The 19,397-nt window shown below is 36.7% G+C and overlaps 1 long non-coding RNA gene across 2 annotated transcripts in view; it reads right to left on the bottom strand.

Annotated features, from left to right (window-relative positions):
- Nucleotides 1-19,397, bottom strand: part of LOC123379192 — a 236,429-nt gene that overhangs the window by 51,655 nt on the left and 165,377 nt on the right. Inside the window, exon 3 of one of the 2 annotated variants that reach the window (XR_006583372.1) lies at nucleotides 2,201-2,313. This is a non-coding gene — a long non-coding RNA (uncharacterized LOC123379192). Of the gene's footprint in view, nucleotides 1-792; nucleotides 2,314-19,397 lie in introns of those variants that run through there. The other variant, XR_006583371.1, reaches the window with a different exon arrangement.

Genomic DNA, 19,397 nt, shown 5'->3' with positions numbered 1-19,397 from the left:
TATTCTAAAGACTTATAGAACATACCATGCACATTATTAGTTTTGAACAGCATATGTGTATGTATTTGATCATATCACACAAACACACAAAAGAATGGCAAAGAAAGTACATCAACATGTTAACCATGATAGGATTACAGATTATTTTATTCTAAATTTGCAACTTTGTAAAATTTTTGCATTTTCAAAATTTTATACAAGGCTACACATAAAAATTATATTCTGTTATTATATTTAACACAAAAACATAGTTTTAAATGTAACATAACTTCTGAATATAACTACAAATGATATTCCTGAACCTTTTTATAAATCCTCTATTTCTCAGGACACTTTCCATTCTACTGTTCTTTCTGTTTTTTATTTTTTTTATTTATTTATTTTTTTTTTTAATTTTTTTTCAACGTTTATTTATTTTTGGGACAGAGAGAGACAGAGCATGAACGGGGGAGGGGCAGAGAGAGAGGGAGACACAGAATTGGAAACAGGCTTCAGGCTCTGAGCCATCAGCCCAGAGCCTGACGCGGAGCTGGAACTCACGGACCGCGAGATCGTGACCTGGCTGAAGTCGGACGCTTAACCGACTGCGCCACCCAGGCGCCCCTCTTTCTGTTTTTTAAAAATAAATGTTTTACAGGGGTGCCTGGATGGCTCAGCCGGTAGAGCATCCGACTTCAGCTCAGATCATGCTCTCACGGCTCGTGGGTTCAAGCCCCACATTGGGCTATGTGCTGACAGCTTAGGGTCTGGAGCCTGCTCGGGATTCTGTGTCTCCCTCTTTCTCTGCTCCTCCCCCACTCACACTCTGTCTCTATCTCTGTCTCTCTCTCAAAAATAAGCATTAAAAAAAACATTTTTTAAAAAAAGACACAAAAAAGTATGCATTTTAATCATGTTTCTAACTCGTAGAGCATAACCCTGAAATTTGGTAAATATTATATATATATATATATATATATATATATCTTATATAATCATATTATACAAATATATGATTTTATACACTGGTATGATTTGAATCCAACATATTACATATTATTTTGACAACTCTACAAATACCCTGAATGTTGCTAAAATTTCTCTCTTACACAAACCACCTCTAAACTTTGGTGGACTAAATGGAAGTTAGCATTTTTTTCTGATTCTAGCAGGCTCTTCCCAGTTTTCTTTCATTAGTCACCCCACATGATGTTTCCTCACTATTTGCAAATTCTGCCTATCAAACCCAAATCCACAAGCCCATCACGGTTCAGAATTTAAACTCAAAGTAGACAGGAAAACAAACTTGTTTTTAACCTTATGTGTGTGGCTGAGACCACAGAAGATGCACACAGAATAAATGCATCTGGTGACAACTGAAATGAAGATGGCAAGAGTCATGCACATCCTCGAAAATCAATACAAATAAAAAGTGCTTTCTGTTCCTCTAGTTCCATTTCTCAGAGCTGAGTTTATGCTGTTTTCTGTAATTCCAGGCATGACTGCCAACATAGAAAGAGAATAATAATCTAAGTCTTAGCTCACACACAGGCCTTCAGAGGCCACTGGCATATTCTGAACATCAAAATTCATAAGTTAATTTGTTTACTTAAGGAATCTCTCAGTTGGTTATCAAATGTGAAGTGTCTTAGAGCTAAGATTAAAAAAAAAAAAAACCTAACACGCCTGAATTATTAATTATCAGTTTACGGTTTAAGTCTTTACTTGGCAAAAATAATTCACTTTTCAAAGATTGTTATAACAGGTCTTGGGCACAGCTAGAGCAAACATTTGTGTTTGTATTAAATCTGGCTATTTCCACATATGCTCACTGTGACTTTAGGAACAGAGCCACAGGGAGAAAGTAAGGCCGGCAGTCATTCACATTGTGCTGATAACAGCAATTTGGGTTGGTAGGCTAGCTGTGTCAAAAGGAACAATATTAATATTAATATTTATAACTTGCCTTTCTCCTGCCTTAAATCTACTGAAGACATTGTCATATTTATCTTTAGGCTATTCTTGTGGGGAGCACAGGTACCAATTTTAAAAAAATGTAAGAAGATTTCTATAATCCTCTTGGTGATGTCTAGTTCCAAATTAGAAAAAAAATTATAGGTATTTGAAGTTCCCCAAACTGATATTCCCTGATTGAATGAAAAAGGCATTCCAGTTATGTGTTTACTGTATAGCTGTCTACCAAATCAAAAGTGTGACTTACAGATTGAAGACAGGAAGAAGACGGACCAAATCTAAAGGAGATTGATAGGATTTGCAACAATGTTCCTCGGTCATTTTCTCCCACAATAGAACACTGTGTTCCAATCCTAAAGTCTAGATGGAAAAAAATAGAGCTGTAGTTCTAGGACCACATGGTAACAGAGAGGCTAAAGAGATCTGGGGGTTATGTGCACTATTTCCCACCCTCTAAGCCGACTATCACCCAAACTATGTTGCAAACAAGTACAAGCCATAAATGGCAGGACACACTGATGAATTAGATTTAGTGATGAATCCACTGAATTCAAACCATGTATTCAGTAAATGTGTATTAATGCTTAAAATTCTAATTTTGGAATATAATTTTTGTACTTTACTCTTAGAAACTTAAAAAAGAATGCATCTAAGATTTCTTTCTCTCCTCCCTCCCTCTCTTCCTTCTTTTTTGATTGATTGATTTGATATGATTAGATTTGATTTGATTTGATTTTCGAGAGCAAGAGTGCAAGCAGGGGATGGGGCAAAGGGAGACAGAGAGAAAGAATATTTTTTAAAGTATTTATTTTGAGAGAGAGCACAAGTTGTGGAGGGTCAGGGAGAGATGAAGACAGAATCCCAAGCAGGCCCGATGCTATCAGTGCAGAGCCTGATGTGGGATCCAATTCCACAACCGTGGGATCATGATCTGAGCCGAAATCAAGAGTTGGATGTTCGACCAATTGAGCCACCCAGGTGTCTCCTTTTTGTGATTTTTCTGAACTAAGTAAATTTTCTTGCTTGTAAAATCTTTGGGACAATTTCTCAATCATAGTTTATGCTCAACAATCTGGCTTACCCAATAAGTTCTACAAGTAGCAGAACAGGCACGAGGTCCATTAGAAATGAACTCAAGATAGTTTCAGATTGAATGATGCAAACTTCATCTGTTCATAACAACCACTAATAATTGATAGTCATACTAATGAGGGACACCTAGGTGGCGCAATCGGTTAAATGTCTGACTTTGGCTCAGGTCATGATCTCCCAATTTGTGAGTTCAAGCCCCACCTCAGGCCCAGTGCTGGCAGTGCAAAGTCTGCTTGGGATTCTCTCTCTACCTCTGTCTGTCTGTCTGTCTCTCTCTCTCCCTCTCTCAAAAATAATAATAAAAAAGTCATATTAATGATACCAAGTAACAAATCAAAGAGAGAGGTATAATATACACATGAAGCATGAATTATACAAGTCACTCTCAAATTTTTGTGTATCTCAGAATAACCCAACGCACCTGGAAAAAGACCCATTTCCTTAGAGATGAATCCCATGATTCTGCATTTTTAATTAGCATCAAAGTAATGCTAAGTAATGCTAAGAAGATGGTCTATGGACCATACTTCAAGAAATATGGATTATGAGTAAATATTCTTAGGGCACCTGGGTGGCTCAGTTGAGTATCTGACTCTTGATTTTGGCTCAGGTCATGATCTCATGGTTCATGAGTTTGAGCCCCACATCAGGCTCTGCTGACAGTGTGGAGCCTGCTTGGGATTCTCTCTCCCACTCTCTCTCTACCCCTCACTCACTCTCTCAGTCTCTCAAAATAAGTAAGTAAACTTGAAAAAAAAAGTATATATTCTACTCCTAAGAAAAGTCAGTCATGAATCAGCATTTAAAAATATCACTCCATAACACCCAATGCCCGTAACTCAGCAGAAAATAGGTCAGAAAACAAAGTAGACATTGTCCTGTCATGGAACTCTTAGCTGTTGGATACAAACAACAAGAAGAAAAAATATGGCTATATATCTATTAACATAGTTAATTTTTATTACATCCTTCATTCCTGATTTTGCCTCTCAATATCCTTTACACAGTATAAACTTTGAACAATGAAAACTAATTTAGAAACAAAACATACTTCATCTATTTTTAAATTCATATACAATGATAGATCTCCAGTGATGAAAGAAAATATAATAAAATGTTTCATTAGGGCTTGATTAAATATTACGATAATTTAGAGCTTGAGTTCTACTTAAAAGTATTAGACTAGGAAAGCCCACTATCCTGAATCAGGTTGAACTGAGCTGCTTCACTTGGTTTTCATTTTGGGACCGAATTGCTAGATGTGCAATCATGTAGTTATGGTAAGGGCTTTCATGAGCTTAGGTCAGGTCTGGTTGGGGCCCCAACGGAGTGATACCTAGGGAAAGAATATTGACAACTCAAGCATCTGGGGGTTAGCTAATCAATCTTGACCACTAGAAGCTTTCAGTTGAGCTGGGAGCACTAAATTTTAAAAACTAGGCAAAAATAATACTGAGCAAGGTAATAGAGCAAAAAGAAAGAAAAGTCCACTAGGATTTCCACAAAAGGAGATTAGCATAGTCTGGAAAAGGAGGAAGTTTCTTGTGAATAAAAGGTATAAAATGGGCACTAAAAGATAGAATTTAATAGATGGAAGAATATCTAATAGGAACATAGTACGAGTACCAGCTGAGAGATGAAAATAGTCTGAATAGCACTAATAATTTTGGAACATCAGGAAACATTAGATAGAAAGAATCAACCCAGATGAAAGCAGGGCCTTGAAATCCAGATCAATTGCAGCAATTACAAATTGATTTAAAGTTAAAATGAAGATTTAAATAGATGTTACCAAGTTTCTTTTCAAAATCTATAGCTACTTCTACAGTTTCATTAATGAGTAATGGTACCCCATCCCTAAAGACTCCTCTTCCTTGAATCTACCTTTGCAGCGAATATTAATTGGGGTTTGCATTTTTGCATTTTTTCATCAGTTTGAAGGGTATACAATTATATTTAATTGTTACTGTAATGTACATATTACTAAGTCCAAGTACTATTTTATTCGTTTCATCTTTTTTTTTAATGTTTGTTTATTTTTGAGAGAGAGAGAAAGAGACAGCACAAGCAGGAGAGGGCAGAGAGGGAGAGAGACACAGAATCTAAAGCAGGCTCCAGGCTCGAACTCATGAACCATGAGATCACGACCTGAGCCGAAGTCCAACACTCAACCGACTAAGCCACCCCGGAGCCCCTATTTGTTTTATCTTGCTTTGTTTAGCCATTTAGACCTGTTCTCTCATGATTAGCCTCTTCCTATCTTTCTCACATTTTTCCATTGGCTTGTTAATTTTTAAGATCGCTCTCTGTCCTCTGCATTGCAAGTAGTTCTTCCAAATCTATGAATTACCAGTTGACTTTCTTACCGATTTCTTTAACCATACATTTATCTAGTCAAGCAATTCTCTTTCCTTTTTTGAAGGCTTTGTTTCCAATCTTGGCTAAAAAGTCCTATCCTGACCATTCAAAAGAGTAATCACACATCTATGAATCTTTTTCAAAGAAATAACAACATATAAGAATTCAGGTACAGGATATTTAACACAGCATTACATTAGCAAAACAAGGGAATGTCTTCCAGAAGAAAAACAGTTGGGCAGATTATGGCACATACAGCCCTTGGACTGAATTTGAGCCCAGTCAGTTGAATCAGAGGGAATTCTACAAGGTGTTATTGAGAAAAGTAAATGCAAAAATGTGTATAATTAGATCCCAGTTTTGAAAATCAATGATAAAACAGTTGTATATTTATTTATACATGCTTATGTGTGTTTCTAAGTCTTTAAATTATATAAATATATATCCTATATAATCATAAAAACCTGCAGGATTCACACTAGACTGTAGCTATGGACGAGGACTGGGATCCCTAAGAAAACTGGGGAAAGGAAATAACATTTTATATATGACATATAACACATATGTGATATTATACCACATATTACATATAATATTATGTGTATATATGTATTTGTATACATATATTGGGAGGTGGGGAGAGAGAAACATCTTCTTAAATGTAATGCCATTTTCCTTCCCAGTGAAGGAAATAAATAAGACAACTCCCAACAAGTTTTATTTTCAAAATGCAAATTACTTCATTCCAGCATTAGATGCCATCTGATAATTACCACATTATACCAATTGTTCAAACACTGACCATCACTGATATCACTAGAAGCTTCTCCATGTGACTTTGAGAGGGTTAACTGCTCTGTGTCTCACCTTTGAAAGAAAATTAGGAGAATACCAGGATTCATCGTAAAGGATTAATGTGAGCATTAAAGTAGATAATCTATGTAGGATTTAGGACACAGTCTGGCTAAATAAACACTAGTGGACTTAGCAGCAGTGCAAGTGGAAATGGTAGTAAATAGTTACCTTACGACTGCTTTCAAAACTCTTATCAACTCTTAACCAAAACAGTGCTTGGTTTGTACTGATCTCCTTCGCAGTTTCCAGGTAATTTGTAATTCATTTATCAGCAGGAGAAAGGGCATCACCCACTGCTGTGCTAACACTCTCATACTCATTTTCCCCGTAAAGTGTGGTTCCTTAACTTCTGCTTGCTTATTGAAACTATTTTCTGTGTCCCCATCATGCCTTTAGACTTGTGACGTATCTTTACATGAGCAACAGTAATAACCTGCATTTCTGCAGTTCCTTACAGTTCACAAAATGTTTACATACCTTCTCTCATTTAATCCTCACAATTCTTCTGATAAAATGACTGAGGTCTAAAGTAGTTGCAGTTTTCCCTAGATCATGGCCAATAGGTGAAGAGCCAAGAGTCAAACCCAGGACTTATGCCTATAAAGCTCTTGGCTCTTTTCAATTTTGATAGCTAGTGTCGGATTGATTTTCCAAATACAAAAAGGATGGGCAAAGACCTAGTGTCTTTTCTTCAAGGCAATCCTTCAAGTTGTGATTATGACATATTGTATGTAATTCTAGCACTGGATTTGTAATTCGTGTCATTTTTCTGACACCACATAAGTCCTGGGAATTTAAGCTCACGATCACGGAGGAAAAAAACTATTACGATGACAGGCAAACTTAGGGCAAGTTGTCCCACATATCTATTTGGCTAATACAACGTTCATTCTCTTATATATGGCCCAGAGCCGGGAAGGAAATTTTCCTGTTCAAGGTAAGCTAATAAAGTTTTCCATATATTAGAGAGTGCATTTGTCCCTAAAGTACATCTACTTATACATGAGAGAATCTGAAAAGCCAGTAAGCATATCCAATCATCTCTGACAGAAAAAAAAAATTATATAACTATGACATCTTGCATACAAATTCACATGTTTAATGCCAAGGCACTTGTATTTGAATTTCCTGTGTTTGAAGAGATGAGTACCGTGTGTTCACAGATTCCTTTTATGTGTTTAGAGAATAAAATGGCTCACAAATCTATCCACATTCCTTAATTCTTATAAAAGGAATTCCTTTAAATAAAAGAGGCCTTTATTTTGTCTCAGAAGTTACCCAGCAAAGTCTTTAATTTGACTATAAACTATCATCACATGTTTTGAGGTGCTTTATAAATATATGGCCCTAAGAGAGAAGTGACAAGGGGATAGAAAGGAAGATGCATAAATAATTATACATGGAACTATCCTAAAAGAATCTATAGCCTGCAAACAAAGGAAACAAGACACACACACACACACACACACACACGCGTGCGCGCACACTCATGCACACTATAAAGTAAATGGTGATAAATATAAAGGGATGAAGCAAGATGTTGTACGAAAAAAGGCATGGGTTCTAAAATCAACCAACAGTGGATGTGATTTTCAGCTCTGCCAACATGACTCTGAACAAGCTACTTAAACAATTTTGCTTAGTTTCATTTTTTGCTATAGAATGGGCATAATATTGTATACTTTACATAACTACTATGGTAACTGACCAAAGCAATGTGTGTAAATCACATAACTTGGTGCCTGGGCCAAAGATCTGCCCTGTAATGGTGACTGTGATCACTATAAAAAAGAATTAATGAGGTACCATCAAATTTCAGAGGATGGAAACAATTTGAAGAAGCATTATCGAGATAACATTTATAAAACTTGTTAGAGGTGAAAACTTATTAGAGGCAAAGAGAAGGGAAGCAGGGTCGATGGAAGTTTTGAAGACAGATGAGTTACAGGCGCCGTTAATAAAAATATAGCTCAGGAGCAGGAGGACAAGATTAACCAGGGAGAAGAACTGCTGTTTACAGAAAATGACACCATTATACTTTAACGAGCTTGCATTTAACCAGGTATTTTCCTGATGTTTAGAAATAGGAAAAGCATGAAAGTCCTTTTCCCATGGGTGTATTTTAAGCAATCTAAGTTACATGTTCAGCAAAAGCACTTGATACTACATGAGATGTGCTTTTACAAAACTTCACCTGCACAGGCCTCCTTGGACTCCACAGCTGGTTCAGAATTACCTGACTGTGCAAGAAAATGACTTTGACAGATTTGAAAAATCTGGCTGTGGCAGAACAAATGTTATTGAACCCACCAAACGAAAAATGAAGCCCAAACTTCAAAATCCTCTATGTCAAAGGAAAAAGGAAAGTCTTCAAATACAAGATGATGCAAGCTTAAGTTGGGAGATGCTTTGAATGATGAAATCCTCTATTAACGTGAAGAAACCTACAATAAACAAAAAACCCTGGGGTAGTTTCACAGAGTGCAACTGACTTTCAACTTGGTAAGCTACAAGAAAGCTGATCACAGTAAGTTAGGTGGATAAAGGCACCTTCCCATTCCCAGTGGCTCAGCTCTTGGTATACACCCAAATGCTTCAGGTAGGCCGCATTTTTTAGTTTTTCTCCAGAAATGATTAGCATCATATCGTAAAGTTATTTGGTATATAAGCTACTTTAAAACACTTTTTTCCACTGCGATAATAGAGAAAACACTCCGTGTGTCTGAACTAACCTTACTGACACATCCAGGAAACAAATGAATTTACTACGAACGAACGTAGGAATAGTTTTTCCCACAGGAAGGGTCTAACTGGGTTGAGGGGTCTAACTGGGTTGACTCTGCTAGGCACAGCAAGTAAAGGCAGATCCTATAGCAGACTATTGAACCCCAGAAAAAGAGAGCATCTTTTTAAAAAGATTGCATTTCTTCAGTCTTTGGATTTCATCCTAAAATAAATATCATGGTTCTCTTGTTTTTCGGCTTTCATAAAAGCAATATGTGTAGCTCTTTCTAATGGTAGTTTTCCCAGTTAGAGTTCTGAAGCTATCCAGAACCCTATCTCTACTTAGCTCTTCCATACCTAAAAATGAAGGAACATCATAGTCACAGAGTATGCATTCATAAAACCACAGGATGCAGTCCTTCCGCAAGTGTTAAACATTCTTTGGGAATACAACTCTATAGGAAAGTTCTACTCAACAAAAAAAATAAATCTCTTCTCTCATGCAATATGGTGAGAAGAGTCCTTTTATATTTTTAATATTCACTGGTTTCTTTTTAATACAGAAAATATAAAAAAAAAACAGTTCATCATCCACAGCACATATACATTCTGATGATACTAAAAACAGAAAAAAAAACAAGATGAATAATACATGCAAATGGTAAGAAATTTCAAGTACTACTGAAAGGTACAAAATTAAAAGTCTCCTCCTCATCCCTAGTTCCAAGCCCTTTCCACAAAGGTGAACACTGCTAACAGTTTCTTGTACATCCTTCAGGAAAATAATTGGCAAATTCATTATACTAATCCTTTAAAATGTTAAGACCAAAGAATCATACAAAGCAATTATCCTGCGCTTTGCATTTTTTAGTTAATATATCCTAATGAGTACACACAGACCTATTCAATTTCTTGAAAAGAGCTAGGTGGTGTTCCAGTGTGCATGAGTCATAATTAGGTAACAGTGTCCTTAGTTGGTAGACATTTAGGCTGTGTCCAATTTTGTTTTGTTTTTCTCTTACCAATAATGCTACAGTAAACACACTGCACACGTAACTTGGAGAATGTCTGTGAGCATACAAAACTTTCTAGGAGTTTTACTGCCTGTACAAACAGTATGTACATTTGAGGTTTGTATAAATGTTACTAAATTGCTTTCTGAAAGATAAGACCAATTTACTTTCCTAACATCTGTATGAGAACGCCTGCATTCTTCTACCTCACCAAACTTTCCTGAAAGATACTGAAGTTCTAACCTCCACTACGTGTGAATGTGCATTATTTGGAAATAGGGTCTTTGCAGATGATCAAATTCAGATTAAGTCATTTGTGTGTGAGCTAATCCAGTACGACCATGTCCTTAGAAAAGGGAGAAACCTGATGCAGAGCCAGGCCCACAGGGAGAGTACCATATGAAGATGAAGGAAGAGATTGAAGTGATGCATCTACGAGCCAAGGAATGCCAAAGATTGCCTGAAGACCACCAGAAGCCAGGGGAGAGGCATGGAACAGACTCTCTCTCACAGCCCTCAGACTGCACAAACCAGAGACTGCTAAACTTAGAACTGTGAGACAATATATTTCCAATGTTTTAAGTCATCCAGTTTATGGTACTTGAAAATATACTTCATTGTTTCATTTGCTCTTAATTCATCCTTTCTCTTATCTTCACCTACCCTCAAAATTTTCATTTGTATGTCTCTACAGCACCCTAGTACGGTGTTTTAAATATAAACCCTAATAAGGGGTGCCTGGGTGGCTCAGTCAGTTAAGTGTCTGACTCTTGATTTCGGCTCAGGTCATGATCTCATCATCTGTGAGATGAAGCCCCACGGGGGGGCTCTGCTGTAATAGTGTGGAGCCTTCATGGGGTTCTCTCTTTCCCTCTTTCTCTGCCCCTCCCCTGCTTGCATGTGCTCGCTCTCTCTCTCTCTCTCTCTCTCTCTCTCAAAATAAGTAAATAAACACTATAAACAAATTCTGTAATAAGTAGGCTAGTAAGAAAAAAATTATAGGAGAAAGTGATAGGTTATTATTGTTTTGATTGGCATTTCTTTGTAAGTGAAGTGGGGCATCTGTATATTATTTTTGGACTTTTGCAAATTTTTTTTTGCCTGAAAGTACTTCTTCATATTCTATGCTTATTTTTCTATTGAATTTTGGATTTTTATTCACTTGTACAAGTCCCTTAGAAACCAAAGAGATTATCAGTTTATCATATGTGCTGCAAGTATATTTCCAGGCTCTAATTTGTTTTTAATTTAATGAAAGCACGTTATATTATTCTTTTATATTTTTATATTACTATGCCGTTACATAATCAAATTAGTCAAAGTTTTCCAGGAAGGCTTTCGAGTGTGTGTCTCATTTGAAAACACCGTTATACTTTTAAATCATAAACAAACAAACTTATTTTATGGTTGTATTTTTTACATTTAAATTCTGATTCATATATGAGGATGAACTATACATCAGGTCAAAAATGTCAAATATCACCAGTTTCATAAGATTCTACTTATTTCTCAGTGCAAGTGAGGTAGTTGATTAGCTCACTTTTTTCTTAATGGCTATCCAGGTCCCAATACTCTTTGATGTATAAACTGGTTTTTCTCTAATGACTTAAATAAAAACAAATATGATCAATATTTAGGTCAATTTTCTATATTTCTGATCGATCTGTTCTTATTTCTAATATATTCTATTCTTATAATTGTGAGGACCTTAGAATCAGTCAATTTCCTCTCCCTTTTCCGTCACCATTAAAAAAACAAAAATAAAAACAAAAATAAATAAATAAACAAAAACAAGATTTGGATTGTGATGGAGTTTGCACTAAATTTATGTAGATTATTATTGGGAGACTGATAGCCTGACAAAACTGACTAGACTTTTTTAAAAATGTCCCTCTGAATAGTTAACTATTTTCTTAATGTAGTACTTGTTTATGTCTTCTTATATTTACCCGGAATATTCTGGTTGTTTTTTAATTGGCATTATGAATAAAATCTTTTCTTTCTCAACATGTTCTTTCTTATTAATGTTAGTTGACTAAAATTTATTGACTAAGTTACATTAATTTTGAATGTGACCATTTTAAGAATAGTCTAATTTATACTAATTTTTATGGTAATTCTCTTTGATGGTTCACATTACAATCACATCATCTACAAACAATAATGTCTGCCTCTTTCTTTTTAGTATTTTGTTAGTTTTCTTATTCAATGGCATTACTTAGCACTTCCATAAAACACTAAATAATAGTGCTCATGGGGGTTCTACTTTTCTTCTGATCCTAAAAAGATCCTTTTATCATTTTGCCATTAAGCTTTAACTCTAGGCAGGAAAACAGAATGGATAAATTCTAACATTTGAAGTTCAGATTCTATAAAGTTAAAATTAATTATAAAACACCTGTCTTATATGGTTGTTAGGAGAATAAAATTATGATACATTTAACAGATCTGGGGCATGGTAAGCATTTAATAAATGTTACATGAGCTTTCTCCTGGAAAATTTTAGATGATTTAATAATTTTAGATATTTTTTAAAGGAGAATACTATTTTGGGGGCACCTGGGTGGCTCAGTCAGTTAAGCGTCCGACTTTGGCTCAGGTCATGATCTCACGGTTTGTGGGTTCGAGCCCCGCATCAGGCTCTGTGCTGACAGCTCAGAGCCTGGAGCCTGCTTTGGATTCTGTGTCTCCCTCTCTCTGCCCCTCCCCCACATGTGTTTGTGTGTGTGTGTGTGTGTGTGTGTGTGTGTGCGCGCGCACGTGTGCACTCTGTCTCTCTCTCAAAAAAAATTTAAAAAGGAGAATACTATTTTTACTTAAGCAAAAATTATTTGGATTAAGAATATTTAGGAATATTTGAATTATCACATACATATTATGTCGCTACTGAAGGGGTTCAGAGCAAGTCTCCCCCGAATGTGTCATTTTATCATGTGGACTATTTTGAGCTGAAGACAACTGAGACCCTTGGGCTCAACAGAAACTTTGACTCTGCCTTAGCTACCTAGAAGAATCTAAATTGGGGGTCTTTCTCAGAGTAAGAGTTGTTACCAGAGAAAAACTTTATCTGAATGACCTATCTGTATTGCAGGGCAAACATCTAATTACCAAATATCTGCTCTTCTTACTGCCCCATGAATTGTCCTCCCCCTTGGAGTCCCCAGGATCCTATTCCATTCCTTAGTTGGAATGCACGCCTTTACTGTGATAGTCTCATCAGTCTTCCTGACCCCACCTCTCCTTTTATCTGACACTCCTCTGTCAGTTTAATGTGTTGGAAATGGAGTTCTGGTGCAAATATCTTAATTTGGCATTTATAATGTCTGTAAATCAGATTCCAATCTACCAAGCCCCTTTAAAAATATTTCTATGAATATTTTATGTTTTTGTCCAAGCTGAATCTTTCATTATTTCTTGAGAATATCTGACATTTTCCAAACTTTCATTTGTTTTCTATACTATTTCCCCTACAAAGAGTAGTCTCTCCTTACCTCTTTAGAAATTCTAAGCCATTTTTCAAGCACTCTTTCAAGTGTTAACTACCCGAAGGAAATCTTTCTCAAGCTCCCACTGAAAATGGTTTCTCCCTCTTCTTCCAGTAGCGATTTGAACTATATTTGTGGCGTGAATCACATTCTATTCTACACATAGTTATTTGTGTACACATGGTCACAGCTTGGGCTGGTGTGCTAGTAAAATATTTACAGAGGAGACTGTATTAAAGTATATTGGGGGGGTTAAGATCAGGTTGAGTTTGGATAAAAAGGGGGATGAGGAGACTGTTACAGAAGGAGCTAAAAAGTGGAGGAATAAGGAGGTGAGAAAACTAGAAGGGACATTTTGTGTATGAGAGCAGTTGGAAACAAAGCTGAAAAGGTAAAATGGGGCCAGACTATTCAAACACATGTAATTACTTGTTAAATAAGTTAGATTTGATATTGAATGTGATGGAAGACATCTAAAGGTTTTACATTTGGGAGTGAGTGCCTGCAAGTGGTGTCCTGGGAAGGTTAATCTGGTGCCCAGTGTGGGATGGATTCGCAGATGGGAAGACTGGAGGCAAAGGCATAACCAACAGTCGAGCCAGGATGAAAATTCAATTATCCTTGTGATTAACCTTGAATCAATTCTTAGATATGACTGGCCAGAGTATACTACTCTCCCCGAGAAATTGTCCCAAAGCAGCTACTCAACAGCAAAATCTTTCAGGTCAAAAGGACAATATTGCTCTTGGCAACCTACTTTATAATCAAGTTTTCTCTAACAGCAAGGAGAATTTCCAGGCTTGTATCTATTGATAATAAAGGCCTGCACTTCCATTGTTTTCTAACTTTTCATTCTAATCCCTGGAAACACATTTCTGCAACTCCTTAATGGGGAAAGGGAACCAATGTTTGTAGACGGATTACCAGGTTTCATATCTAATCTCTACAACAAGGCTACAACTTTGATATTATTTTCCTCATTTTACAAGTGTGGAAGAGGAGTCTCAAAAAGAAATTAGGCAACTTACCCAAGATCATATGCCTGGTATGTAGTAAGAACAAGAATTTGAATACAAGTCTGGCTGCTAAAAAGTCTCATCCCCTTTAAGTTTATTACAAGCCCGCCTCAAAAATTTGGGCTTGTTTTTAGACTTACTGGATAGTGTATTTGATAGAACTTTCACAAGAAGTTCTATAAGACACTAATTGTAGAGAAATGGGCCCATCATTAACAATTTAGCAAGAGTACTTACTCATTACTTAGTACATTCATCGACAGTGCTGAGCCTGCTTAGGATTCTCTCCTTTTCCCTCTCTCTCTGCCCCTCTCCCACTCACATGCATGCTCTCTCTCCGTCTCTCTCTCTCTCTCTCTCTCTCTCTCTCTCTCTCTCTCTCTTTCTCAAAATAAGTAAGCTTAAAATAAAGAATATTGTTCTGGTTACTATTGCAGCATAAAAAATTATCCCCAAATTTTATTTTGCTCACATTTTATAGGAGCTCAGCTAGGCAGTTTGCACTTACAGTCTCTTACGCAGCTGTAGTCAGGTTTTGGCTAGGACTGTAGTAATCTGACTCAACTGGGTTCATCAACTCAAGACTGTCCATTGATGCTGGCTTTTGGCTAGGAATGGACTGCCAACCACAGCATCCACTCATGGGCCCTCAGCATAGCAGTCTCATAGTAACTAGACTTGTTACATGGCAAGCCTTCTCCCCTGAATGACTATCCCAAGAAAACCAAACAAAACCTACATGGTAATCTTGGAAATTACATGGCATAAGTTTTGTTGTATTCTCTTGATTATGAATGACTGACTAAATCGGTCAAGAGGAGAGGACATAAACCCCACATCCCAGTGAGAAAAGTATCAAAGGATTTGTGGATAGGTTTAACCCACCACAGAAATTAGTTGCATTGTTATTAGGCTTCATTGATCCGGTTCGAAATCTGCCTCTATTAAATAGCTGCTTAAATCTAATGAAACTTAAAATAGCCTGGATCACTGAATGCAAATACATATGAGATTTCATAATTAATTGTTGTGGATAACATTTGATGAAAGAGGAAATTAACTAGTAGTACTTGTTGATTTTATTAATTGATTAAGGCAGTCTAATTTATAAGCATGCATGTTTTACAATCAATATTTAAATCTAAAATAATGGTATAACTTGCATTAATAAAGATATTGTGACAATTACTATATTTATTCATCATTTATTTTTCTAATAAGAGGGATGTATTTGTGTTTTATATTACATTTGTATGCATTGTATTTTTTATGTTGTATTTCTATTTTTGAGGGGAAATGAACGTCTTGATGAGTTGCCATTTGTGATTCTGCACCCAATTTCAGTGTGGGGGATTTTTTCCTACACACAACCAAACAATCCTGCAACACCAGCTGGGTGTCCTACAATTCAACTCAGTTCTGACACGAATTACCTGGAGATAATGTCAGATCCCACAGGTTAAGGGCTCAGTCCTAGTCCTACAAGACTGTGTGCACTCCAATCCCCCACTTCAGGTGCCACCTGGGCTTCTGATATAGTGGCTACAGAGCAGAGGTTGCAACGACCATATTCTCAGGTTTGATTAATTTGCTAGAGCAGTTCACAGAACTCAAGGAAACATTTCACTTACTAGATTACCAGTTTATTATAAAAGGATGTAACGCAGGAAAAACCATATGGAAGAGATGCATAGGGCAAGGCATGTGGAAAAGGCAGAGGTCCCAGGCTTTCTCTTTGTGAGCCACTCCCCCCAAATCTCCACGTGTTCACCAACGCAGAAGGTCTCTGACTCCTGACCATTTGGATTTTTATGGAGGCTTCATTACATAGACATAATTGGTTAAATCATTGGCTGTTGGTGATTGACTCAAACTCCAGACCCTCTCCTGTGCCAGAAGGTCAGTGGTGAGACTGAAAATTCTAACACTCTAATCCTAAAATCAGTTCCCCCGGCAACCCCATCCCCACCCACATCCTTAGGCTACCTGGGGGCTTTCCAAAAGCCACTTCACTAGCAGAACAAAAGACAATGTGATTGTCTCAACATTTTGGAAATTCCAGGGGTTTTAGGAACTGTGTGCCATGAGCCAGAAAAAGACCAATCATACATATTTCTTATTACAAATCACAATATCACACAATTATTCTTTAAAACTGTGAAAAACTAAATTATCATTCAATTATGTATACATGTGTGAAAGGAAGAAGAAGGGAGAGAGAAAAAGGTAGAGAGAGAAATAGTTAAGGATTGAAAACAAAAGATTTGGACTAGGGGTTGCTAAACTACACAGGCTAAATTGTACAGACCAAATCCAGCCTGCCCCATTTTTATATCTTTTTTTTTTTCCTGTATGGCCTGTGAGCTAAGAATGTTTGTTTACATTTTAAAATCCCTTTCAAAAATCAAAAGAAAGATAATATTTAATGACCCATGAAAATTAAAGAAATCAAGGTTTTGATGTCTATAAAGAAAGTTTTATTGGAGCATAGCCAAGCTCCTTTACATATTGTCTCTGGCTGCTTTAGTGCTATAACAACAGCAAAGTCAAGAAGTTGTGACAGAGACCATGTGGCCTACACCACCTAAAATATTTACCATCCGGCTCTTAACAGAAACAAACAAACAAGCAAACAAAAAAAATCAACCCTGATTCAGACAAAATGAGAATTGGAGAAGTAGAATGATAGATGAAGTTATTCTTCTTAGCATAAAACACAAAGGGTCACATAGAGCCAATTAATAATGCTGATAGAAATAAGTCTGCGAACTTTTTAGTAAATTATTGGGCGTATAAAGTTTTCTTTCCTGATTTTACACCTATGATACTGACATATCTGCCCTGCACATCTATGCCAATGCAAAGCTGGCAAATACAAACATACATCTTCATATCCATAATTCGATTTTCCATAGTTACAAATCAGAGGCTATAATAAGCAGATTTTTCATAAATGTGCATGCTACAGATGGGAAAGTTCAGAGAGAATAAAGCTGGGGATGGTTTTTTTCCATTTCATTCTCTAATTTATTTACTATCATACTGTAAATTATTAAAGAGACAGGTGCCCTTGCAACATAGTTTCTATTGTTCTTTGAGCTATCACTAGCAGAGGATCAATGTGCTGACAGGTAGCTCAGCCACAAACTAAAATTTCAATCAGGGACTCATGAAGCTGGAACATTAGAGTCGGACTGTATATATTTTTCTTTAGTCTAGCTATAGAAACAGATGCCAGCAATAACAAAAAGCACTAATGACTTTAGTCTGCACCCCCCATCTAATGGACATATCCAATCACAAGTTAAATGACACAAGAACAGCAGCTCAGATACAATAAATACAGAGTGCTTCATCTCTAAGCTACACTGAATTTAATCTACCCTGAATGACATTCTGATTTTATCTCCCATAGAAAATCAATCATTCAACGGTCTTTTCAGGGGTAGTTGTTAAATCCGTAAGAGTGGATGGGATTACCCAAGGAAGAGTGACAAGCTAGCGACAGAATGTGTGTCTCATGGGATCACACGTGGGCCAGAGCTCCTGGAGCTGGGACATGGACAGAGATAGCCATAAGTGCTCTCAAGCTTCAGAGCATGGACCCAAGAGATTTCTAGAAAAACAATGCCCGGCAGGATAACTAGACATCAAGTGACTCCTGATGTCAGCAGCCAAAAATGTCTAGGCGAACTCTATTAAAAATTTTAACATTTAACTTTCAGTTATGAAGAAATACAGGGAATAGAGAATAATGAATATCAGGAAGGAAAGTCTGAAAAAATCAGAATATGAGGTTTTCTCTAAGAAAACTGGCCTCTCTTGGAAAAGTCAGTATTAAGGCAGGGTGGAGGGAAGAAGGATAGAACTATCCTAGATTAAAAGAAATTTAAGGGATAAAATTTAAGAGATTTGCATGTAATGCATAATTCTTGATTATACCTTGATTTTAAAAATACAGTTAAAGATTCTGGAAGAAATCTAGAGAATATGAATATCAACAGAGAATTAAATTATGTGAGGGATTTGTGGCTAAATTTGTTCAATGAGATTCTGATATTGCAGTTATATAGGAATACGTACTTTTTTTTAATTTAAAAACGGATACTACAACATTTAGGTAAATTCTTCTAGAGTTCTAACTTACTTTAAACTAATTTATCCTTTGCTGTATATAAAGATGAAACAATATCAACATGTAAGTTGTAGTTACATGTATGTTAATTCTACTTTTTGCGTGATTGAAGAACGTATAACAAAACGTTCTTTACAAAAATCTTTCTGGGGGCGCCTGGGTGGCTCAGTCGGTTAAGTGTCCGACTTCAGCTCAGGTCGTGATCTCACAATCTGTGGGTTCGAGCCCCGTGTGGGGCTCTGTGCTGACAGCTCAGAGCCTGGAGCCTGCTTCAGATTCTATGTCTCCCTCTCTTTCTGCACCTTCCCTGCTCATGCTCTGTCTCTCTCTGCCTCAAAAATAAATAAAAACGTTAAAAAAAAATTTTTTTTTAATCTTTCTGGGCAAAGAGGGAGATAAACTATTCAGCAGCTTTATCAAAGTCTTGGTCTATGGGTTTATACTATAATGACGGAATCCAGCTAAGCCAAAGAAAAAGGGGGGCAGTTTAAGCAGGTTTGGAAAAGAAAAGCAGAAGGCAGGACTACAGTGATGCCCTGAGAGGCTTACACCCAACCAAGTGGTTGTAGAAGCTCTCATCCATGGCTTTGGGCTGTCTACACAGAAAACGGAGCCCTTGTGGCCTGTCCCCTAACCCTCTTTCCTCTAAATGCACATTTCAACTTACTCCATCATTGGCCTTCCTGATGATTTTCTTATGGGACCTTATTGATTTTTTTCATTAGTCTTTAGTTATGCATCTTCTTTGCCTTTTGTAAATGTTTAA

This window comes from Felis catus, chromosome C1, assembly GCF_018350175.1.
Source record: "Felis catus isolate Fca126 chromosome C1, F.catus_Fca126_mat1.0, whole genome shotgun sequence".
NCBI classification, from domain to species: domain Eukaryota; kingdom Metazoa; phylum Chordata; class Mammalia; order Carnivora; family Felidae; genus Felis; species Felis catus.
This window is presented reverse-complemented; position numbering and strand designations above follow the sequence as displayed.